Source organism: Equus przewalskii, chromosome 6 (genome assembly GCF_037783145.1).
Source record: "Equus przewalskii isolate Varuska chromosome 6, EquPr2, whole genome shotgun sequence".
Classification (NCBI taxonomy): Eukaryota; Metazoa; Chordata; class Mammalia; order Perissodactyla; family Equidae; genus Equus; species Equus przewalskii.
The window spans coordinates 51,646,568-51,672,861 of record NC_091836.1 but is presented as its reverse complement, the minus strand read 5'-3'; the positions used below and the strand labels follow the sequence as shown (position 1 = coordinate 51,672,861).

Genomic DNA, 26,294 nt, shown 5'->3' with positions numbered 1-26,294 from the left:
ATGACTTATTTCATCTTGAAAATATTTCTTTCAGGTATTTTCTCACATTCACCATGCTATGCAAAAGAAGAAACTGAGATTGAGTTGGGTTCTAACCTGGGTAGCTGACACTGACTTTGCTATCCTATTTTTCATAGGAAAAGTGATGAGATTTTCAACTTCAAAGTAAGAATGTAGATTTAAAAGCTGGTTTGTTCAGATGATTCCTAGTACTATACCAGGCAGAATAACTCTGAGGTGTTACTTCATTCTTTATGATCCTTCCTTTCCTCCTTTACTTCTCTTATTTGATCTTCATTTCCCATTACTGCAATTTTGATACACCCTCTAAGATCCTAAAACATGTAATAATCAATACAATTGAATCACATGTGTTTTCTCAAGTGCTTTAACTTTTTTTCTGGTATTATAGAGGTGCCATCAGAGTTGTAATTACACGTGTGGAAGGTGTTGATAACTTAACTCATTTTTTGAGAAGAATGTTGATAGAATTGAGTCTTCAGGAAAAGATGGAGTAGTAAATGCTGTTAATGTTCCTCACATGTTCTCCAGGATTCTCTTACCATCTCCTTTGCATGACTGCCAATGGCCAGCAGAGACTGGACCTGCTTTCCCCCCTTGTAGTGGCAGAAGTGACACTGAATTATGCCACATCAGAGACAGCTCTTGAGGGAGAGGTGTGGGGTATGCCATCTCCTTCACTTTTTACTTGGGACAATTCTGAGGGTGAATTTTGTATCATTTTCCAGAGTTTCCCTACAGGATGAAACTCTGCTCATTTCCTGTTGCAACTGACTTAATGCAAGCTTTATTGGACATATTTGCTTTCCTGTGTCCACTTCTCCTGTCTCCCATCCATTTGTTGCTCCTTCCAGTAAAGAGCTTGCACATTATTCCTTGGCTTAGCCTCTGCTTCTGTGGGAACCAAAACTAATGAAGGTGATAAAGGCTCTGATGTATCAAGAAATTACTATGAAAGTATTTAGAGATTTTGAGAGAAAAAAGAAACTAATTATTGGATACATGATAAGGATTGCAAAATTACTCAAAATTATAATTTTCTAGAGATGAAAGACCTATTTGATGAGACTTCAATTCACATTCATTCCATGAATTTAATACAACGTGCATTTATTGTCTACTGTGTCCAAATTAAGGAGGGGACCAGAAAGACACAAATGATTACAATAGAGAGGGGTGAGCACGATAATATTTGTGTGTAATAGATCTCAAGAAAAACACAGATAAAAGTTCTCAAGTCACCTTGAGTAATTCCAGGAAAAACTCTTTAGACATTTACTTTTTAACATTTTTATCGAGGTATAATTTTCATATGTGAAATTCACCCATGATAATGTAAATTCAATGATTTTAGTGCATTTATGGAGTTATGCAATTATTATCACAATCCAGTTTTAGAATATGCCTATCACCTCAAAAAGTACCCTTGTGTCCATTTGCAGTTAATTCACATTACCACCTCAGCCCTAGGAAGCCACTTATCGCTTACTGTGTTCATAAATTTCCTTCTTTCTAAATATTTTATATAAATGGAATCATACAATATGTGGTCCTTTTATCTGGCTTCTTCTACTTAGCATATGTTTTTAAGGCTCATCTATGTGGAAGTATTTATCAATATTTTGTTCCTTTTGATTTTGGAATAATATTCTATTGTATATATATACCACATTTTGGTTATTCAGTTACGGCTTGATGGACATTTGGATATTTCCAGTTTGAGGTTATTATGAATAATGCTGCTATAAACATTTGTGCATGTGTCTCTTTGGTGACATGCATTTTCCTTTCTCTTTAGTAGATACCTTGGAGTGCAATTACTGTCCTTTATGGTAAATTCATGTTTAACTTTTTAAGAAACTTTCAAACTATTTTTCAAAGTAGTTGCTCCAGTTTACATTCCCCTAGGAAAGCATGAATGTTCTAGTTTTCTCACACATTCACCACCACTTGCGATTCAGGAAAATATTCTAATAGGAGAATATGTGTGACGGTTGAAGAACGAATAATGAGTAGAAACCTTATGGGAGAGTATATTTGGGAGACATTCAAGAGACATACAAGAATGAGACATATGAAACTTACGACTGAGATAGTGGAAGTGACATTGGATATGTAGATGGAGGACAGACCATTGAAAGTCTAATCTGACATACTAAGGATTTTATAAGCAATTGAGAATAAAAGCCATGCTGTGATCATTCATATAATATGAAGAATTTAGGTTTGGCCTGATTGGGAGAAATTGGAGGCAGAAGGAACAGTTAGTGGGCTGGAAATAATCCAGGGGAGATATGATGGGGACCTGACTTAAAACAGTAGCAATAAGAGGAGTAGATTTTGGAAGAAAGACGTGTTAGTTTCCTCTTGTTGCTGTACAAAGTACCAGAAGTTTAGTGGCTTAAAACAACACAAATGTATTATATTACAATTCTGGAGGTCAGAAATCTAACATGTGTCAACAGGGAAGCTGTCCTTCTGGAGGATCTAGAGGAGAATCTCTTTCTTTGTCTTTTCCTAATTCTTGAGGCTTCTTTCACTCATTGGTTCCTGGCCCCATCCTCTGTCTTCAAAGTCAACAATATGCTATCTTCAAATCTCTCTGTAGCCAACCTGTCTTCCTCTTATAAGGATACTTATGGTTACGTTGAACTCACTTAGATAATTCAGGATAATCTCTCTATCTTAAGATCCTTGATTAATTATACCTGCAAAGTGCCTTTTGCCATCTAAGGTAACATATTCACAGGTTCAAATATCTTTGGGAGGCTATCATTAAATCTACTCTAAGAGATATATGTGAGTTACCAGTTACCAATAATTGATTGATAAGGCCTTGAGCTGAGAAGGTAGAGGGTCTGTTATGGCACTGCTTGTTGATTTTCATTGGGCAGGATCTTCTCATGTTCCTGGCTCTCATAAATATAAGCAGGCACAAGACAGATTGGTTTTGGTAGCAAGTAATAGAATAGAATTTCCTCATTCATCTGAGTAGAAGCTCAGCTGGACACCAGATACAGGGACTCAAATGCTGTGAAGACTTCCATTCAGATTATCAGCTTTGTTTTCTCAGACTGGCTGCCTCCACATGGAAAGAGACTCATAAACCAGCAGCTCTCACAACTCACACCTAGTAGCTTCACCACTAAAGAGGAACTGGATTTATTTTAGCTCCTCATGTCTGAAAACATGAAAAAGCTCAGAAAAGAATTCTAATTGACACAATCATTCTCTCTTCCTACCTTGGACCAATCAGATGTGATTTGGAGACAATGTTATTGGCAGCTCCTTCAGAACTACATTTGTTTATTCAATTTATCAAACTTATTTTTACTGAGTGTTTACTATGTGTCAGTCACTATATTAGGCTCAACTCCACAGGATAAAGAGGATAAGGAGTGTGGGAAGTTTATGTATCATGTTATAAAGGATGATCTTAATAAACAACATTGAGAAAGTACATCTATTAAGACAGTGAATGACCTAAGTGAGTGCATATCTGGGGAAAGACTGCCCTAGGCAGAGTGTAAGGTTATTACAAACATCCTGAGGTTAGATTGGCCTGGGGAGAATGTGGCTTCTGTAGAGAGAATGAAGGGGAGCATAGTAGAAGAGGAAGACAGGTATCAGAGGCTGATCAGTGAGGCTTTCTCCGTCATTAAAGGACTTTTTCGGGGCGGCACGGTGGCACAGCGGTTCGCACATTCCGCTTCTTGGTGGCCCAGGGTTTGCCGGTTCAGATCCCAGGTGTGGACGTGGCACCACTTGGCACCCCATGCTGTGGTAGGCGTCCCACATATAAAGTAGAGGAAGATGGGCACGATGTTAGCTCAGGGCCAGGCTTCCTCAGCAAAAAGAGGAGGACTGACAGTAGTTAGCTCAGGGCTAATCTTCCTCAAAAAAACCACAAAGGACTTTTTCTTTCATTTTCTCCGAGTGAAGTGGAGAGTCCTTCCTGGGTTTTGAGCAGACACATGACAAGATTAGAATTTTTAAAAATCATTCTCACTGCTGGGTTGAGAATGAATTGTACAGCGTGAGGAAGGCTTCTTGGAACTGACTGCAGCAAGCTGGGTGAGCTATAGGTAGCTAGGACCTGGGAGAGATAGTAGGAAAAGAATTCAGAAGTGCTCACTTGGGCTATATTTTGAAGGTGGAGCCAAGAGGACAGGTTGCCAGGCAAAATATGGGATGAGAAAAAGAGAAGTGACAAGAATGACTCCAGGGATTGGAGCCTGAACAACTGAAAGAATGGAATTGCATTCATTGAGAGAGGGAGGATTGTGGTGGAGCAAATTTGGCAAGGAAAAGAAACTTCATAAGTTCAGGTTTTGAAATGTCAAAGTTGATATATTCCAAATGGATAAATATTACATGATTATACTTATGTGAGATGACTAGAGGAGTCACATTCATAGAGACAGAACGTAGAAAGATGGGTGCCAGGGACTTGGAGAAGAGGAATGGGGAGTTAGTATTTAATGAGGACAGAGTTTCAGTTTAGGAAAATGAAACGTTCTAGAGATGATGGTGGCAATGGTTGCTCAACAATGTGAATGTGTTTAATGACAAGGGTACAAAATTGTACACTTAAAAATAGACTAAACAGTACATTGTATGTTATATAAATTTAACCGCAATGAAAAAGATGAGGTAGCATAAAATAATGGAGTGGGTTTTGAGATTTCTTTCAGATAATATTTTCACTATCATTGTAAATTAATCAAGAGTGGTTGGGATTTTTTTAGATAAAAGTTTTAACATTCGTTCTCAACAGTCTTTACTAGGGTTTCTAACCCAAACTTTACTGACATTTTGGTCTATATAATTATTTTTCATGAGGAGCTTTCCTGTGTATGGTAAGATTTTTGAGAACGTTGTAATCTATATACTAGATGCCAGGGCTTAGTTGTGATAACCAGAAATGTATCCAGACATTGCCAGTTGTACTGCTGGGGCCAAATTCAGACTGATTGAGAACCACTGGAGTAGAATAATTCCATGGTGCCAGAGTTGATGGTGTTAGCTTTCATAGTATGGAAATAAAAAGAAGAGAAATATTTTAGGGGGGATAAAACATCAGTTGAATCTTGGAAAGGTTGAGGTGATGAGCAAAAAGAACACCCCATCGATGCTATTGTCTCAGAGGCCAAATGTGTTGGTCTTATGACCATCAGGCTACGTAGGTGGCAATATAAATCAAATAATTATGCAGAAAGAGGGAAAAGTTTCTGTTGAGAAAGTTGGAGTTAGAAAGACAAGCTGATGCTGGGCTGAATCCTATCCATGATCCTTCAGTTTCAGTTATAGGCCCATACTAGATATACACTCTCATGTATCCATCACAATATTAGCTGCCATTGTAATTAAATCATTATTTCTATAAGTTTTTTAATTAATGATTGCCTCTTAAAATCCTCCAGCTGAACTTTGAATCCCCTCCCTTCCTAAATCTTGGAAGAGCTTACACTATCACTTATCCTTTCTTTGTCTTATATATTCCAATGTCTGCATGCAATGTTATAATTTCCAATGTCATGGATATGTTCCACATTCCTGTTTCATTCATTGAAAATGAAATCATTCATAGATCTATACTCCCATTTGGGTATTGCTCCAAACTTTTGGAGAATTTGGTATACTTTCTACTTCCATTTCCACTTTGCTCAATCTCTCTTCATCCATCTCATCTGTAGTCTTTCTACCTCCATCACAATTGATTTCCCTGAGTCATTGTAGGAGAAAGAGCCAAGGCCCCCATGGGTTTCCATTATGCCATCTGAATATGTGAAAGAACCTGAGTATCCTAGTAGAGGTTAGAGATGGCGTCAGGGAGGGGAGATGTAAAGAGTGGAGAGAAAACATTTATTAGACCAGAGTACTAGGAACACAAACTAGTGTCTCTCAAAGTGTCTCTAGACTAGCAGCCCCAGCATCACTTGGGAGCCTGTTAGACATGGAAATTCTTGTCCTTCATCCAAGTTCTACTAAATCAAAAATTCCAGAGACAGGTCCAGCCACTTATGTCTAATAAGCCATCCAGATACATCTTATGCATAGGTAAAATTTGAAAACAACTGCCCTATGGGATTTGTTGAAATGGATGAGGAAGGACCCACACAGGGCTGCATCTCCAGGGATCTGAGGGCTCTCCACCTCCAGTATCTTATCTACTAATAATGATACGTTTGTTTTTGACTTTACAATGCTTGTATCCCCTTTCATTTTCCAACTTATGCATTTCTTTGAATTATTAGAATAATATTAAATAATTATGGTTCAAAGCTGCAATCCTTGTATGTTCATTAACTGTCATTTCTGAATTCTTCCATATTCAAAAGAAATATCTCTCATTGAAAAATCCACACTATTTATCATTTGAAAGATATATCCTTATTTTCCTACTTTGAGAGCCTGCATCCCCTACACAAAAGTACACACGATCATTTGCAGAAATGTCTGTTGAAAATTAACAAATACATTTTGATTCCTATTGAACTTGCCAGATTTTTTTGATGTATTTATGCATTAAATGAACATAAATAGATAACCTAAAGTTGCATGTTTAAATTCCTGGATGATCAGTATTGGTCTGTTTTATTTTTCTTTAATGTACTGATCAAGACAGTCTTAAAAACAAAGAAACAAGAATGTTTTCTTGTTTGTTAACTCATAGATTCAGAGAACAGATTTGTGGTTTCCAGAAGTGGCTAGGAATGGGTGAAGGTGGTCAAAAGGTACCAACTTTCTGTTATAAAATAAATAAGTACTGGTGATGAAATATAAGGCAGATGGCTATAGTTAACAATACTGTATTGTATATTTGAATGTTGCTAAGAGAGTAGATCTTAAAGATTTTTATCACCAGAAAAATAACTTGTAACTAATGTGGAGATGGATTAAATAATTTTATTGTGATGATCATTTCCCAGTATACAAAAATATCAAATCATTATGTCATACACTCAGTACTAATAAAATGTTATATGTCAATTATACCTCACTTTAAAAAAAAGTTGACCCAAATGTCCCAAGATATGGACTCTAGTGAATGCTGTATTGTGTTGCCCAGATCCTCCTTCACAATTCAGGGCTTGTTCTTCCCTGTCCACGTGCAGAAAGTAGAGACATTTGACAGCCTTCAGCATTCAGTCCTCCTTGAGAAATGCCCTCAACTAAAGGAGGCTGCCTCACTCAAGGTCACAGCACTCAGATCTCTTGCTGTGGGAGCATAAATGACCAACAGCCATCTGCATCCCCCACTGTGTTTGCATGAGGTTGCTCCTGGGCTGTTCCCAGCTACTGACTGAGCACAGCAGAGTACCAGTGCGTGCTCACTGCCATGATCACACAATGACATTGATGACCTGGTCAATTACACCTGCCAGGAAAATGATTCTTCTTCTTGGCATGAGGGAACTGAAGTGCTTGGCAGGACCACAGATTAAAGTTTAATGGGACTTTTGCCATGTCTCTGAAAGTGTTATCCCCCTGGGTGTCAAGACCTCTAAACCTACAGAGCCAGAGGTGTGGAGACCGGAAGGACAAATTCCCCAAGTGGCTCACTGGGAGTGATGTTAGACAGGGCTTCTTCTACTTCCAGCCCTTGACTTCCGGACCCATGTATTCTCTAAATTGGCGATACAGTGCGTTACGATTGTCATTGATTTCCAGTGTTTACTGCATCCTGTGAACTATGTAGTCATCACTTCCCATGTATTCAAATGCCTGCACGAAATATGATCATTCTCTTTGAAATTAAATGTCTTTCTATATCTTCCATTATTTTTTTAACTCTTCCATTGTTGATACTCCCTTTACGCTATGTTTTACTTCTGTCCTCCCTTTCTCTGACAAACATTATGTATGATTTATATTTCTCACCTATGTTGACTCAATACTCACTCTTCAACCCACTCAACCTGGAATTTTTCTGCCCCTCTATTTAGAAGTTATAAATAGAGCCTTCCTTAATATCAAGACAAGCTTTTATGTTCACCATGCATTATTTTCACCAGCAAATATCAAGGAATATTTTCACTCCTCATTTGGTTAGTTCTTTCAACAAAACCATAGCTATAAACCACTCTGCTTTTCTTCAGAAAGGATCTCTATGACTCCATGACATTGTGGCCACCAAGTGATCTATAAAATCTCCAGAGATTCTTCAAGGTAAGAATATCACAGAAAGTTGGCTCCTGGATTTGACTCCTGTAGAAATTAAACATTCCTTAGGGGATACTTTATTTTTATGTCAAATCAAAGAAAGAAGAGTTTCTCCTTGAAGGAAATAAACTAATTTCCAATCCTTGCTGCTTTCACAGATACAACATTGGCTGAAAATTTTCCACTCTCTGACCTTTGTGCCCCAAGGGAACTAAATTGTTTGGAGAGAACAGAGTCAATAGAACAATTCATATAACAAGAAGCTCTGAGAACTCAATCTTTGAGACACTGGAAACTTTAAACATGTTGTTGTTACTCTTTACCTATAATTCTCTGATCCCAGCCAAGTGAAAACCTAATTGGGCTTCTCAGGGACAGACCACAGAGAACAGAAAGATTCAGTATAATCATCAGAAAGGGTCAATGTGTCCTAGTGAGGGCTGGTGGACTAAGAAGGCAAAGAGGAGAGGCATTGGGTACTGGGCTTTACCTCTAGAGTAATGACAGTGGGAGAGTCCCATATTTATTTAGTCTACAGAGGTGAAGTCTCTGTACTTTGGAGGTGCTTTAGTTTCCACTGAACCCAGTCTTTTCCAACTCTTCTTTTGTTTCCTTCTCAGTCTTTCGGGAATCTAGAGCCTGTCTCCAGTTAAGAGTTATTTTCTGGAGAGTCTTTGCCTCTTGTCTACTCTGTCCCACAATTGTAGTCTCCTGTTGGATCCCTTATGTCCAAACCTTTATTGACTACCTACTCGCTGGAGATCTATTATGCACAAGGCATTGTCTATTTTACTCCTCATGTGATAGGATTTTTCTATTATATGCTGTAACTATTTTTGCAGCGGAGTTGCCTCACTGTTAGCATGTAATAATTCTGTATTGCTTGTTGTTTCACTTTTGTGTTCACAATATAGTCTACAAATAATGTAGTTATTTCTGACGTTCAACAATCAGCCTAATTTCCTTTTCTTATCTTACCGATCTCTTTAAATGTTCAGGAGAATATCAACTGATTGAAGTTGGAGTAGATTGTCTTGGTTTGTTCACAAATTTAACACAAGTAATTCAGTGTTTTGATGTGTAATATCCTGTTGGCTGCAGTGTTAAAAAAACAACCATTCTTTATTGGGTTAAGAAATTATCCTTAGTTTCCTCATTTAGCAAGAGGGTCTGCCAGAGCTGCTAACCACAATAATGGCTGCTACATTTTCTCAAATGCATTTTCTACTGCGATTATGGTTATGATTTCTCTTCATTGACCTACTTTTGTGATGAATTATTTTAACAAACATCATGGTATTAAACCAGCTTCCCATTCCTAGAATAAGTATTACTTATTCATGATGGATTATTCTCTTAAAATAGATATGAATGTATTTGATTTAACTTTATTGCTTTAAATTTTTTTTTAAAATTGATGTAAAATTGGTTTGTAACATTATATACATTTCAGTTGTACATCACTATATTTCGATTTCTGTGTAGACTACATCATTTTCACCACCCAAAGACTAATTACAATCCATCACCATACACATGTGCCAAATCACCCCTTTCACCGCCCCCACCCCCTTCTCCTCTGGTAACTACCAATCCAACCTTTGTCTCTATGTGACTGTTTGTTGTTGTGAGATCATACAGTATTTGACTTTCTCCCTCTTCCTTATTTCACTTAGCATAGTTCCTCAAGCTCCACCCATGCTGTTACAAATGGCAAGATTTCATCATTTTTTGTGGCTGAGTAGTATTCCATCGTGTATATATGCCACATCTTCTTTATCCATTTGTCCCTTGATGGGCACCTAGATTGCTTCCAAGTCTTGGCTATTGTGAATCATGTTGCAATGAGCATAGGAGTGCATGCCACTTTATGCATTCGTGTTTACATGTTCTTTCGATAAATACCCAACAATGGAATAGCTGGATCGTATGGTAGTTCTATTCTTAACTTTGAGGAATTTCCATACTGTTTTCTACAGTGGCTGCACCAGCTTGCACTCCCACAGCAGTGTATGAGAGTTCCTTTTCTCCACATCCTCTCCAACACTTGTTATTTCCTGTCTTGTTAATTTTAGCCATTCTGATGGGAGTGAGTTTTGATTTGCATTTCTCTGATAATTAGTGGTGTTGAACATCTTTTCATGTACCTGTTGGCCATCTGTATATATTCTTTGGAGAAAAGTCTGTGCAGATCTTTTGCCCATTTTTAAATTGGGTTGTTAGTGTTTTTGGTGTTGATATGTGTGTTATTTATGTATTTTGGATATTAACCCCTTAGAAGATATGTGGTTTGCAAATATCTTCTCCCAATTGTTAGGTTGTCTTTTCATTTTGTTGATGGTTTCCTTTGCTGTGCAGAATATTTTTAGTTTAATGTAGTCCCATTTAAAAATTTTTTTCTATTGTTTCTTTTTTCTGGTCAGACATGGTACTTGAAAATATGCTGCTAAGATCAAAATAGAAGATCGTACTGCTTATGTTTTCTTCTAGAATTTTTATGGTTTCAGGTCTTACATTCTAGTCTTTAATCCACTTTGAGTTAATTCTTGTGTATGGTGCAAGATAATGGTCTACTTTCGTTCTTGTGCATGTGGCTGTCCAGTTCTCCCACCACCATTTATTGAAGAGACTTTCCTTTTTCCGCTGTATGTTCTTGGCTCCTTTGTTGAAAATTAGCTGTCCATAGATGTGTGGGGTTATTTCTGGGCTCTTGATTCTGCTCCATTGATCTATATGTCTGTTTTTGTGCCAGTGCCATGATGTTTGTGTTACTATAGCTTTGTAGTATATATTGAAATCAGGGAATGTAATACCTCCAGCTTTGTTCTTTTTTCTCAGGTTTCCATTGGCTATTCGGGGTCTTTTGTTGTTCCATGTGAGTTTTAGGATTCTTTGTTCTATTTCCATGAAAAATTTTGTTGGTACTATGATAGGGATTGCATTGAATCTGTAGATTGATTTAGGAAGTATGGACATTTTAACTATGTTAATTCTTCCAATACAAGAGCACAAGGTATCTTTCCATTTCTTCATATCTTCCTCAATTTCTTTCAACGTTTTATGGTTTTCAGTGTACAGATCTTTCACCTCTTTGGTTAAGTATCCCTAGGTATTTTATTCTTTTTGTTTTAATTGTAAATGGGATTGTATTTTTAATTTATCTTTCTGCTACTCCCTTGTTAGTGTATAGAAATGCAACTAATTTTTATATGTTGATTTTATATCCTGCAAATTTACCATTTTCATTTATTATTTATAGAAGTTTTTTGCTGGATTCTTTACCGTTTTCTATATATAAAATCATGTCATCTGCAAATTGTGACAGTTTCACTTCTTTCTTTCCAATTTGGATCTCTTTAATTTCTTTTTGTTGCATGATTGCTCTGACTAGGACTTCCAATGCTATGTTAAATAAGAGTAGTGAAAGTGGGCAACATTGTCTAATTCCTGTTCTTAGAGGGTAGCTTTCAGTTTTTCTCCATTGAGAATGATATTAGCTGTGGGTTTGTCATGTACAACCTTTATTGTGTTGAGGCACTTTCCTTCTATACCCATTTATTCAGAGTTTTTATCATAAATGAATGTTGGATCATGTCAAATGCTTCCTCTGCATCTATTGAGATGATCATGTGATTCTCTTTTCCTCATTTTTTTAATGTGCTGTATCACATTGATTGATTTGAAGATGTTGAATCATCCCTGCATCCGTGAAATAAATCTCCGTGATCATGGTGTATGATCTTTTTAATGTATTGTTGTATTCAATTTGCAAGTATTTTGTTGAGGATTTTTGCATCAATATTCATCAGTGATATTGGCCTGTAAGTTTCCTTTTTTCATGTTGCCCTTGTCTGGTTTTGTTATTAGGGTAATGTTGGCTTTGTAGAAGGAGTTAAGAAGCTTTCCATCTTCTTCAATTTTTTGGAATAGTTTGAGAAGGATAGGTATTAAATCTTCTTTGACTGTTTGGCAGAATTCACCAGGTAAGCCATCTGGTCCTGGACTTTGATTTTCGGGGAGGGTTTTTTTTACTGTTTTGAGCTCCTTACTAATGATTGTTATATTCAAATTCTCTATTTCTTCCTGATTCGGTTTTCGGAGGTTGTATGAGTCTAAGAATTTACCCATTTCTTCTAGACTATTCCATTTGTTTGCATAAAGCTTTTTGTAGTATTTTCTTATAATCTTTTGTATTTCTGAGGTGTCCTTTGTAATTTCATTCATCAGTCTTACAATGCAGGGAATATTTACTACTTCCATTGTAGAGGTGATGTGTTTTCAGCAAAGAGATGGTAAATAACTTCCTCAAGGTCACAGAGATAGTAAGTTGGTGGAGCAATTTCAATTCAAGGAAGATCTCATTTTATAAATCACGTCTCTATATGTACTTTGGAAGAGTTGTATATCAAAAATACTTGTCATTGAAGGAACATGTTAATGATAATAATTGTTATCACTTATTGAAATCCAACTGTGCACAAAGGCATTTCTAAATCTCGTGAAGAATGTGATAGCAGTAACCATATTTATAGAAAGAAAATTAAGGCACATGAGAGTTAGCTGTGACATCAATAAGAAGCATCAGGTCACAGATTTGAGGTTGTTTGGGTTGAAAATCCATGTCTTCATGACTGTTACAGATTTATTAGCATCAAGGGAGTATGGAGATTACCAAAGAAAAGGTCTTCAATTATTTGGCGAAAGTCTTATCAAGGAAGAAATTTGTTTATATTCACAGATTGAAGAAAGGAATTTTAACCAGTGAGTAGGATATAAAAAGAGAGAGATTTATGCTAAATTACAGAAAGTTTGAATGACAACACACATTTAAAATGGAAACAGCCTACTATTTGATGGAGTAAATCACTCTCTTTGGAAAGACTCAACAGGGGGTGATGTTTGTCCACCTAAAGGTGGAATTAAGAGGCTCTGGTTAGCTCAGTCTCTCTCTCATATGCTTCCATTTTCACATCTTCTTTTCTCACTCATCTTCCTGATGTTCTCTTACAATTATCAACATGATTAAATTTGGATTGGGCCTACTGGATAATCCAAGATAATCTCCCTATCTCAAGGTCACTCATTTAGTCACATCTGCAAAGTCTCTTTTGCCATGTAAGATGTATATATATATGGGTTCCAGCAATTCTGGAATGGGCGTCTTTGGACTCTATTATTCTGTCTGCCACAGTCCCTATTGCTTAGTAGCTGTCAACCCAGGGACGTTCTCACTTCCTAGAGATTCTCTGCATTCCTCAACACGTGACAACTTCCTTCTTCAAGAAAACAATGGGATATCAAATCCTTTTCATGCTTGAAATCTTCTACTTCTTCTTCTTTGATCAGCTGGAGAAAACTCTGTTTTGGGGGGCCTCAAATGATTAGATTAAGAGCATCCAGATAATCTCCTATTTTAAGGTCAATGGAATTTGGACCTTAATTTCATCTGCAAAATCCCTTCACAGTAGCACCTCGATTAAGGTGTGTTTGAATAACTGGGAGAAAGTGTGAACACTTTCCTGGGAATCCTGGAGAAACATTTTAAAGTTCTGTGTGGGGACACTGGAAATGTTCCTCAGGAGAGTGGGCTCTTGCTCTTGATGAATTTGGGACTTAAATGGACCCTCTAGGTAAGTGGCAATGGTAATACCTAGCTTATCTTTCAATATCTTCACTTCTTGCCCAATATTCCTTGGGCATCTGCAAGTATATTTTTATACATTTGAAAAATCAAGTTTTTCTTATGTAATTTCTTTAAGTATTCCTATCCTCTCTCCTATCTATAAACTTCTGTCTTTTATCAACTTTCCTGCATCTACACCAATGTGTACCAAGCTTAGACTTGAAGCATCTCTAGGTATCCTATGAAATGAGCATTCGTAAATAATGATTAGGATCATAATTATGATAATAATAATGATATAAAAGTATTATTTTTAAATATTAATTTAGCTCTATGCTGAGTGTGTTTTTTATGCACATTACTTCTGTTTATATGTTTTTATTTCTTCACATATCATTATTAAGGCTATTATAATACTGATGGAGTCAACATTTATTAGTTATTTGCCATGTGCTAGATTCAATACTAAGCTTACATTCATTACCTGTAACAAATTAAAGGTGTCTACAAATTCTTTTCCACAGAGAGGTGATGTCTATTTCTTCTCTTCTTTAATCTGGAATGGCCAGTGACTGGATCAAGAGAGTTCAGCAAAAGTGATGCTGCCTCATCTACAAGATTAAGTTGTAAAATACTTGGGGTCCTTGAATATTTACTCTGGCAGCACTAAGTCACCATATAAGAGTTCTGACTGAGTTCTGAGTTCTGAGACTGGCATGCTGGAGAGACCATATGTAGGTGCTCTGGTACCAGTCTCAGCTGAGGCCAACTTTCCAGTGTTCCCTGCTAAGGCACCCCATATGAGTGCCACCAACTTAGTCTTCTCAACCAGCCAAACTGCTAGCTGAATAGCATCATGTGATGTACAGCAGAAGAATTTCTGAGCTTTTCCTGAACTCCTGACCTAAAAAATCATGATAAGAGTAAAATGGCTCTTGTTAGGCCATTAGATTTTGGCTTGTTTTGTCATGTAGGAATAAATAACTGAGAAATTAGCTTATTTCCTTCTCAGTTTTTAAAAAAATTTTGAAAACTATAATTATTGTTGGTTTCATTTCACAACAAAGAAACTCATGTTCTGAGAGGCTGGATAACTTACCCAAATTTTACAGCAGTAGTAAGTAGTTTCAACTATTATTCAAACTTAGCATCCCAGGTAGGATTCCATGACAGGGGATATGACATTTGAGAAGAATATCAAAGAATTTGGGAGCCATGATTTAAAATTGCCACAATTTGAATCTGTGTGGTTTTACTGAGGGAACTCCATGAAAAATCACTGTGTCCTTGAATAGCTCTTAAATTGGTAGGACATAGAAGGAGACAGAGGGAAAAGGAGAAGATGGTAAACCTTTCATCTGTTCTAAAGGGCAGTCACCAGATTCCACTGTCCTTATCTTTTTTTCTTTGAAGCAGAAGCATTCCATGTTTCTGGACATTATAGTCCCACTTGTGGTTCACCTGAACCTGCACTATTTCCCTGCAAGTGTCCCTGAAGTTGTCCCTAAAGCTTGAATTCGTTCTAGCCCAACAGGCATCAATTACCCCAGCTGAATGTCTTTCCATTTGTAGGGCATCACATCAGAGCAAGATACAATCTCCACAACTCAAGATATCCAGTTCCCTCTTCTCTCTGCCCAATCCTAAGAGATCAAACTCTTGGGGAGAGACAGGAAACAAATAGTCCATCTGTCACATGTTTTGTCCATCCTAGCCCCCTCTTGGCACCAATTATACTTTCCAAAGCTTCTTCATGCTGGAGGCCGGGATGTTCATGGTGGCCATCTTTCATGTAGCTGGAAAATATTTTCTATCCTTTAACATATTTAAATATGTAACCACAGAAAATGTGTAACTTTGTATTGTGTTTTTTAACTAGACGACATCTTATAGCTTATATTGTTTTGCTGGGGTTTTCATACATGTGCTGCATAGGATTCCAAAGTATGATTGCCATGCTTATTCAGTTATTTCCCTATTAATGTGCCTGTAAGGATAGGATTAACTTGCAAGTGGTCTTTAGTAGCTCAATGTTTATTTCCAGTGTCAGTTGGAATCAAGATACTAACTCTCGTTCAAGATGAAAATGAAATATAGCTATATAATGATTTATAATGTACCGTTTAAAGTGCAGAAACCTGACCAGCATCCCCTATACTGGCATGTTTCCATAATTCATTGGAAATTTACAGATTGATGGTCTGCAACTGGATTATATAGCCTGGCTTTGTCTCTGTTACCAATGGTGTATAATTGCCCTTTCAGTAAACCCATGCCTTTGTTTCTGTGACACTGTGATATCTGCACTTACCTTGGTGGTTTGTAATTTGAAGATAACACATGTCCTGGTCTTTAAGAGAAGTATTTGAACATGCCTGGATGTCTTGGATCCCTGTGACATTTTCCTATACTTTATTTCTCCCTCTGTACTGCATCCTCTATCATTTAAAAGCCTACTATAAGCATATTTTTTGCTCACTTTTAGAATTTTAAAGTGATTTAGTAAAGAAAAAAAAGTCTATCTGACACCTACAAGGGATGGTACCATTTCTACCCAAATTGTTCTTTGGAAAACATATCTGTCCTCTCTCTCAAGGCATTAGCCATTGATCTTCATTTTATGGTAGAATTCCATCTGGTGTCTTGTTTATCATTTAATGCTGGTATCTTACACAGTCCTTGGCCTAAATCATTCAGTAAAGATTTGACTAATTAATTAATTTGTGACACCTAGGTGGAAAGTGCCTATAAAAATCTTTCAGATTCACTAATCTGACATTTGGACTCTTTGCCTCTTCTGTTTTCTCCTGAGGGGCACCAAAGTGTAGCATAGGAGTCATTGGGATTTTCCGAGATTTGTTGCTCAATGTCCTAGGACAGGGTCTCCAGTCTTTCTGATCATTTGGTGTGCTGTTATTTTTATTTTATTTTATTTTTAAAAAATATTTTACCGAGGTCATAATGGTTTATTACATTGTGAAATAATCAGGTGTACATTATTATTTATCAGTTTTTGAATAGACTGCCTTGTGCTCACCACCAATAGGCTAATTTTTATCCATCACCATATATATGTGCTCCTTTACCCCTTTGCCTTACCCCCAGCCCCCTTCCCCTCTGGTAACCACTAATCTGTTCTCCTTGTCCATGTGTTTGTTTATCTTTGACATATGAGTGAAATTGTGGTGTTTGTTTTTCTCTGTCTGGCTTATTTCACTTAACATAATACCCTCAAGTTCCATCCATTTTGTTGCAAATGGGACGATTTTTTCTTTTGTTATGATTGAGTAGTGTTACGTTGTATATATACCACATCTTTTTCATCCATTCATCAGTTGATGATCACTTAGGTTGCTTCCTTGTCTTGGCGCTTATGAATAATTCTGGATGACATAGGGGTGCATAAATCTCTTTGAATTGTTGATTTCCAGTTCCCTGGATAAATGCCCAGTAGTGGAATAGTTGCATCATGCGGTATTTCTATTTTTAATGTTTTGAGAAATCTCCATACTGTTTTCCATAGCGGCTGCACCAATTTGCATTCCTACCAGCAGTGTATGAGGGTTCCCTTTTCTCCACATCCTCTCCAACATTTATTTTTTTTCGTATTTTTAATTATAGCCATTCTAACAGACGTAGGGTGAAATCTTATTGTAGTTTGATTTGCATTTCCTTAACAATTAGTGCTGTTGAACATCTTTTCATGTACCTGTTGGCCATCTGTATAACTGATTTGGGAAAATGTTCATATCCTCTGCCCATTTTTTGATCAAGTTGTTTGTTTTGTTGTTGTTATGTTCTTTATATATTTTGGAGATTAACCCCTTGTAGGAGATGATTTGCAAATATTTTCTCCCACTTGGCCATTTGTCTTTTTCTTTTATTCATGGTTTACTTTGACTTGCAGAAGCTCTTTAGTCTGTTAGAGTCCCATTTGTTTATTTTTTGTTTTGTTTCCCATGCCTGAGTAGACATGATATTTGAAAAGGTTCTTCTAAGACTGATGTCAAGGAGTGTACTGCCTATATTTTCTTCAAGGAGTTTTGGGTTTCAGGTCTTATGTTCAAGTCCTTAACACATTTTGAGTTAATTTTTGTGTGAGGCATAAGGTAACAGTCTACTTTCACTCTTTTGCATGTAGCTCTTCAGTTTTCCCACCACCATTTATTGAAGAGACTTTCCTTTCTCCATTGTGTGTTCTTGGCTCCTTTGTGAAAGATTAGCTGTGCGTAGATGTATGGTTTATTTCTGTGCTTTCAATTATGTTCCATTGATCTATGTGTCTGTTTTTGTGCCAGTACTGTGCTGTTTTGATTACTATATCTTTGTAGTGCTTTTCGAAGTCAGAGATTTTGGTGCTTCCAGCTTTGTTCTTTTTTTCTAGGGATTGCTTTCGCTATTTGGGGGTCTTTTCTTATTCCATATAAATTTTAGGATTCTGTGTTCCATTTCCATGAAGAAGGTCATTAGGATTCTGATTGGTATTGCATTGAATCTTCAGATTGATTTAAGTAATATAGACATTTTAACTGTTTATTCTTCCAATCCATGTGTATGGGATATGTTTTTATTTCTTTATGTCATCTTCGATTGCTTTCAATAATGTCTCATAGTTTTCAATGTATGGGTCTTTCACCTTCTTGGTTAAGTTTGTTCCTAGATATTTTATTCTTTTTGGTGTGATTGTAAATGGAATTGTGCTCCTAAGTTCTCATTCTCCTAGTTTGTTACTAGAATATAAATTTGCAACTGATCTTTGTATATTTATTTTGTATCCTGCAACTTTGCTGTAGTTATTGATTATTTCTAATACTTTTCTGATGGATTCTTTAGGGTTTTCTATATAGAGAATCATGTAATCTGAAAACAGCAAGAGTTTCACTTCTTCCTTTTGAATTTTGATACCTTTTGTTTCTTTTTCTTGCCTAACTCTTCTGGTGCAAAACTCCAGCACTATGCCAAATAGGAATGGCACGAGTGGGCACCCTTGTCTTGTTCCTATTCCCAGATGTATGGCTTTCAGTTGTTCACTGTTGAATATGATGTTGGCTGTAGGTTTGTCGTGTATGGTTTTTATTATGTTGAGATACTTTCCTTCCATAGCCATTTTATTGAGAGGTTTTTTTTTTTATCATAAATAGATGTTGGATCTTGTCAAATGTTTTCTCTGCATCTATTGAGATGACCATGTGATTTTTACTCCTCATTTTGTTAATGTGGTGTATCTCATTGATTGATTTGTGGATGTTGAACTATCCCTGCACCCCTGTTAAAATCCCACTTGATCATGGTGTATGATCCTTTTAATGTACGGCTATGTTTGGCTTGTCAATGTTTTGTTAAAGATTTTTGCATCTATGTTCATCAGTGATATTGGCTTGTAATTTTCCATCTGTGTGCTGTTGCTGTCTGGTTTTGGGATCAGAGTGATGTTAGCCTCGGAGAATGAGTTAGGAAGCATTCCATCTTCTTCAATTTTTTGGAATAGTTTGAGATAGACAGGAATTAAATCTTTGAGGAATGTTAGGCAGGATTCTCCAGAGAAGTCATCTGGTCTTGGGCTTTGGTTTTTTGGAGGTTTTTATTATTATTTCAACCTCTTTACTTGTGGTATAGCCATACAATGGAATATTGTTCAGACTTATAAATTACTGTAATTCTGATACATCTTGCAACATGGTTACACCTTGAAAGCGTTATGCAACGTGAGATAAACCAGACACAAAAGGATAAGTATTACATGATTCCACTTAGATTAAGTACCTAGAATAGGCAAATTCATAGAGACAGAAAATAAATACAGATTTCCAGGGGCTGAGGGTGGGAAAATGGGGAGTTAGTGTTTAATGGGGACAAGAGTTTCTGTTTTAAATGATCAAAAAGTTCTGGAAATGGATAGTGGTTATGGTTGCACAGCATTGTGAATGTACTTAATGCCACAGAACAATATATTTAAAAAATAGTTAAAATGGTAAATTTTGCTATATATGTATATATCTATATATCTCCAAAATTCAAAACATCAATAAAAATAGAATATAGTAAAACTGTTGTAATTTTCTTTTAAAAGTACATTCTCAGGTTCTTCCCCTGGAGATTCTGATTACATAAGTCTGAGATAATGTGGGAAGCTATATATTAACAAAAGCCTCAGTTGATAGTTTTGATAAAGCAAAAATGGTGAAACAGTGCCCTAAAGTAATGGTTCTCAAAGTATTGTCATGGGGAACAGAAAAATTTGGAATTTATAAAAAATCCAAAGAAACATATCCAAACCCAGATCTACTGAGATAGAAACTAGAAACTTGAGGGTGGGACCCAGAAATCTGTGTTTTAACAAATCCTCAAGATCATCCTGGTGAAGGCTAAAGTTTGAGAAGCAGTACCCTAGTGAATCCTGGGGCCCTTTGTTACTCAGCCATCTTCCTGAGGAGGAAACTACTAGTCAGAAAACGCTGACACTTGTCCCCAAGAGGAGATCCAAGGAAGACTGGAATTTTTCTTCCCAGAGGAAAAAGACCCAGGAGACAGGAATCACAGCTGGCCCTACCATTAGTCTCCCAGTGATATGTTATTGGCAGGTCAGAGACCCCTTCCTGTGTGGTCCCTGCCCTTGAGGAGTCAAACTGATCAGAGAATAAAACATTCATTGATTAACTTATCTAACAAGTTTCACAGGGAATTCAGACCCTAGGGCCACAACACTTTTAACACATCAACTTATAGTCACCACAGGTCCCTTGTGGCAGGTTCAAGACACTCATGCCTTCCTGCCACGAGAAATCAGCTAGACCCTGTGCCTCGTGTCTGGCTCTGTATCTCTGCTCTTTTGGGAGACAGACCTTCTTTCTGAATCACCCATACTCCATGAAAGAGGAAGATTCAGAGGACCTTGTTCCTTTGGTGGGTCCACATTGCCAAATCTGCATAGTCCAGTAAGTGTTGTTGGAAATAGGAAAAGAGGCAGCTGAGTGGAAAGGGCATTGACTATTGTTAAGCACAGAGCATGGGAAACCCAATTATGTCTGTGGAGGATGAGCTCTCCTGGCTAATTACTTGCAAGGGTGAATGGCTAGACTCCGTTTGAAGTTGCCATTACATATGAGATTTTACTTCACTTGTATATTTGTAGTGGACGGTTGGTGGAGATTATAGGGAAGGGGAATAAGAGGCTAAACCCAGCCCACTCTTTGACACCATAGCACTCCCAGGATCACACAGTCTAGTGATACACTTACCAGTCTGAGTCATACAAATGGATGCTACCAGATACTGATAGAGCTTTATGTTCTTCATAGTGAAGCCTTTATCTTTTCTTGTTCTTTTCTCCTGTTACCTGGCCCCAGAGCTCCAGAGCTTCCATCTTCACTCAGCCTAGAGAAATCTTTCTGAATTCTTCTCTGTCACTGTCATTTACTTGGAAACATCTCTGTTTCTCCTAAAGGATCTTTTCTTCCCCCTCCTTCTGCACCCTTACCCATGGTTCTTCTTAAAAAACTTCAAGAGAGAAGGATCTGTGTCCCTTGGTGTCTAGGGCTGTAGTGTATAAAGACTGGGGTAGGGTGGGTGAGAGAGGGAAAGTGAAGGACACAGGAGAGTCCAACATCCAGTCCCATTTTGATATCCCACTCAATCTGTGAACATTCTGTGGAACGTTGAAACTCACATGTCCCTTCCCCATAGTTGATCTTAATTCTTCCTGGGTGTCAGGTAAGCCGGGATATGGAATCATTAGCAAGATATAGGAATCATTTCTTCACTTTTCTGGCCTTTGTTACTCTTCCTTAAAACAAGTGGATTTGTTCCTTCAACTCTAATGATGTGAGGATTCCCAACAAATCCTATTTTCCCTTAGTTTTGTCTGCCTTAAATCCATCTTTCACTCCATGCACCAGGGAAAATTGTGGTATGGTGATTTGATCATAGCCCCCATCCTTTATCCATTATCCATTTTAAGGTTCCCAAGATGTGGTCCCTGCCCAGCTCTCCAACCTCATTCTTAATCATTCCCATCTCTCACTTTGTGATTCAGCATATTGCTAAGAGCATTCTTTCCTATGATACTTCTTGCTTATGAGCCTTTTTCCCTTCCTCTCTTCTCTGCCAGGAAAACCTCTACTCAATCATCCACCTAAATACCTCCTTATCCAGCTCCAAGAATCCCTCACTGACTCCACTCCATGCTAGATGTGGGACTCCTCTCTGTACTCTTCTCTTCTGATTGTGACTGCTTTTATCTTAGCATTTAATTCACTGTATTACAATGACTAGTTTTTGCATCAATCTCTACCTCTGGAAGGTGGCCTCCTTGAGGACAAAGATGATACCATTGTTATTTGTATCCCCAACAGCTAGCACTTAGACTGTCCCAAAGAAACCCTTCTTGCAGAATGGCTTCCAGGGCTTTTTCAGTGACTACAAGTCTATTTCAATTCTTCTCTACTTCCTGGCATGGCTCAACAAAATTGACACTATACACTAGAAACAGAATAGGACATATTTATTTTGTGCATGGATAAGAGGGGAAGTGTCAGTGACAAATGGCTGTATCCTCCACTTCTAATTTCTAACGTCTGGTCCTAAGGTAAAAGGTTTCTAATGTGTAGGAGACTTCCTCCTAAGTGAATGTTATTATTCATAATTTCATGACCCATTTGAATCACAATTCAGCCACTGCTGAAAATCCAGGTGGGACTTTATGAAAGAAGTAATTACTGCAGTAGATTTGAATTCTCAAAACCTAAGCACAAACCCTGCAGCAGCCAGACTCCCAGCCTTGCCCTTCAGAACAAGATTGATTCTCACTGTTTCCTCTCCTTCAAGTCCACTTTCTCACTATTTTTCATTCTGTCAATATTTTTATTGGCTTGAGGGGGCAATATTTGACCATTCTATGAATAAAACAATTTCTCAGGCCAAATAATTACTTGCTTACTTTCACCAAACACAATCACTTTCTAAACCTTGAAAGTTTGCATGGACTGTACATCTCTTTCTTGAGAGAAGAAATTTGAAGCTGACAACACATTCCACTTCACAGGCTGACTCTCTTTTAACCATCCCTCCAATCAGCAATCCATGAAAAGAATTTTGAGTACTATTTTCTATGGTGTACATTAAATAATTGTAAGAAGAAAGACATTCCACCAGGATGTTTACATATGATCCCAAAAGGATAAGAGTCAGACACCAGGTAATTCTCAGAATCACACTGGGGAGGAAGAGAGGGGGCATCTGTTCAGTGTCTGCCCATCCTTTGGCTCTCTCCTTTCCAGGGCCTGAGGATCCTGTAAGCAGAAGTAAAGGAATGAGCATCTTTATCCACTTTCATGCTAATTCTCTCTCCTGGAAAGTGGATCTTCAAGTGTTTGAGGAGAGAGCACAAAAGAGTCAGTCTCCTCATTCATGGATGGAAAGTAGTAATCAGTTTCACATGCAAGTTAAATGACTGAGAATATGAATGTTGAGGGACTTCCAGTAGGGTACACGGAAGATGATGAGTGTTCTCATTTATAATCCCAGAAAAGTAACTGTTTGACAATTAATCCTTTATGAAATTTCTTGTAAGTGTGTTATTTCCCCATTTAGTCTCTCAGCTACCTCCTGTTTGTGCCTTTAGATAATTGAGACAGAAAGTCAAGGACATACATGTAGGTATTTCAGGCAAAGGCTGCAGAAAAGCAGTTGCAGATGCTTCTATAGGTAAAGATCCCAGGTGAGAGAGTGGGTAGATACAAGAGCAGGAGAAAATAGGGTAAATTTTTGGCACCGGGGAGAGGCCAACATTAAAAATGAGGGTTGAGAGGAGATCCTCGGCATTTAAAGAGCAGAAAGTTTATGCTGCCTTTTTGCCTGCTCTTCTAATTTTCTTCCGTCAACATCTTATTTCTTTTATCCTCTCCATGTATTACCTCCTTGAGGGTAAGGGTTGCTGAAAGTTTTGGAGTGATAGCCACAAAGGAACTATTTGATGAGCTGCAACAATGGAAAAATATTGGTTTGTGTGCTCATCCATTTATTAATTCTGCCACCAAACCAATATGGAGAGTCTCTTGTGTGCTAAGAACTTAGCTAGTATTGAGACCCGAGGAGGTCAGGAATCACCTAATAGGTGAGAACTGTTCCAAGTGTAAAATTACAGGTAGGCATCAAGAGAAGAAAATAGAGAAAGGTTTAGGCAGAGGGAGTATGTCTTGAAAAATTGCAGACATGAGTGTATGACCCATTTGGGCAAAGGGAAGCTTTTCAGAGTGATAAGAATTTAGGGTAAAAGGTAAGAATTGCAGAGAAATAAGGTCAGAGGGTCATAGTGGAGCCATGATACACCAAGGAGTTTGAATGCTTTCAGGTGGTAGCAGGAAGGTGTTCTAAGGGTTTTAAGTAGGGAAGTGATAAAATCAGATTTTCCTCTTGGAAATATCAGTCAGGTGGCTGTGTATGGGAATTGAAGATGAGGCTGGAGACCAAGAAGGAAGCCCTGCCATAGATCTAGTAAGAAATAAAATTATTTTCTTTTTTTCCAATGCAATCGATGCCATGAACATGCACAGCATACTGCAGGGAAGACCCAGAGTCATGGGTATTTCCCATGCACTTTCTTCTGTTTTGCTCAATATAACAAATTGGAACACAAGAAGGCAAGCCACTCTCTTTAAGAGTCAAGAGAATCTTTTACAAACTATCATACTTTAAAGATGTGTCATGACAATTTGTTTAGAATACCTCTCAACTGATCAGAAACCACTAGAGGTGATGCAAACTGCTCATCCCCCAAAGGGTAAGGACAAAGATGCTCATCCATAGTTAGACAATTTGCACATTATATGGTCATTTTTATCATTCCAGAGATGCTATCTGGTTTGGTTTTTATATCTAAGGAAATGGACAGTGATGACAGCCAATGGTGGCCTTTTTCCTCTCTAGTTAGGGGCTTTACAAAATACTACACAAAAAAATACTTCTAACAAGGCAAAACAGAACACTGAAGGTCATTTTATGATCTTATGCTGTTCCTTGTCACTGGTTACATGACTCATTCCTCTTTTTCTGGGTACAGGAGCTTCAGGACACGGAGTGGAGAGAGTCAGAGAGTAGGTGGGCTCAATGTGACTGCCCCCATCTTCTCAGTCCCTTGCTAAGCATCACCTTAGTGTGAGTGCCAGTTCTGACCCTAATTCTTTCAGGCTTATATGTAAACATCCTGCTGTAATTTATCTCTGCCTCCAATATTTAATGAGCACCATAATAGATTTTACTCAGACTTCAGACTGGAGCAGAAAAGGAGCAAAACTCACTTTCTTGATGAAGCAGTTTAATTTGGAACAGAATTTCCAAGGCAGCCTGGTGCAAAGATTTTCCCTCAAAATACTCAAAATGTGTGAATTCACTCAAGTGTAGTAATAGTGAAAAAGGATCAGAGACTAGCTTGATGGAGAGCACATTAGGAGAATTTAAATGGGTGGTCAGGGAAGGCATTAATTAATTAATTAATTAATCTATTTTAGTAAGATTATCCCTGAGCTAACATCCACTGCCAATTCTCCTCTTTTTGCTGAGGAAGATTGGCCCTGAGCTAACATCTTTCACCATTGTCCTCTACTTTATACGTGGTATGCCTGCCACAGCATGGCTTGATAAATGGTGCATGGGTCCACACCCAGGATCTGAACTGGTGAACCCAGGGCTGCCAAAGCAGAGTGTGTGAACTTAATCACTATGCCACTGGGCTGGCCCCAGGAAAGGGGTCATTAAGTGCTGATATTTAGGTGAAATGTTGAGAAGGAATGGGGAAGAAAATTCTAGGCAGAGAGAAGAATGATTGCAATGGTATAGAGGCTGAAAAGAACATGGTCTGTTTGAAGAAACACAAACAAGCCAGTATATCTAGACAAATGGTTCTCAAACTTAGTATGCAATGGAATCACCTGATTGGCTTATTAAACTACAGACAGCTGGGTTCCAGCCACAGATGTTTTGATTCAGAAAGTCTTGGGTGAGGATTGAAAATTTGCATTTATATGTTCCCAGGTGTTGTTGATGGTGCTGGTCCAGGGACTAAGGAGGGAGCTGAAAAGGGACAGTAGAGACTAAATAATGAAGGATTATAAACCCTAGCAGGGAGTTCAAATTTTATTCTAGGAGTAACAGATAATGATTGGAAGGTTTTACTCATAGAAATCACAAATTTTCATTACACCTAAAAAAATCAATGTGGCTGCCACATAAAGGGAGGGAAACTGAATATTGAGAAGCCTTTTAGGACACTCTTGCAAGAGCAAAATTTTTATATAGACTGTTTCTGGAGAATGGGAAAAGCAAGTATTGAAGCTGAGGCAGTGCTGTTCAGATCATTTAATTGTTTTGGAAAAAAGAAACGAGGATCTAAAATGACAGAATTTGCAGAGACCTGACTTGGAATGGAATTGGTCTCTCATCTGAAAATGTGAACAGCTATATGCTAGTGAATTTTGACAGTGGAAACAAG

General features: G+C 37.7%; 1 long non-coding RNA gene across 1 annotated transcript in view; it reads left to right on the top strand.

The window, feature by feature from the left end:
* Positions 1-26,294, top strand: part of LOC139084157 (uncharacterized) — a 69,906-nt gene that overhangs the window by 32,421 nt on the left and 11,191 nt on the right. The gene's annotated exons all lie outside the window — the stretch shown is intronic.